The sequence below is a fragment of the Bison bison genome, unplaced genomic scaffold, assembly GCF_000754665.1.
Source record: "Bison bison bison isolate TAMUID 2011002044 unplaced genomic scaffold, Bison_UMD1.0 scf7180017864302, whole genome shotgun sequence".
NCBI lineage: Eukaryota > Metazoa > Chordata > Mammalia > Artiodactyla > Bovidae > Bison > Bison bison.
The window spans coordinates 4,387,509-4,387,780 of NW_011494874.1; the positions used below are offsets into that span (position 1 = coordinate 4,387,509).

At 56.6% G+C, this 272-nt stretch overlaps 1 protein-coding gene across 1 annotated transcript in view; it reads left to right on the forward strand.

Annotated features, from left to right (window-relative positions):
- Window positions 1–272, forward strand: part of BCL11B (B-cell CLL/lymphoma 11B (zinc finger protein)) — a 101,446-nt gene that overhangs the window by 866 nt on the left and 100,308 nt on the right.

Here is a 272-nt window from a genome sequence, read left to right on the forward strand (position 1 = left end):
AGAGGAAAAAAAGGGAAAGAGACCTACCCATCTCTTACCCATCCGCCTATCTCAGATCTTTCATCTTCCCCTATCTAAATAAACAAGGCAGGTCGCAGTGGAAATCCACCCGCTGAAATCGTGTGGATTTCAAGCAAGTGGCGGGGAAGGCAAAGTCAGGCAAGGGGGCAGAGACGCAGCCGCTTCCAGCGTCCCGGTCGGGTTTATTTAGCGAAGGGAAGAAGCGTGCGGGAGCGGGCCAGGTACGGGGTTGGCAGGGGAGCTCGCCCGGG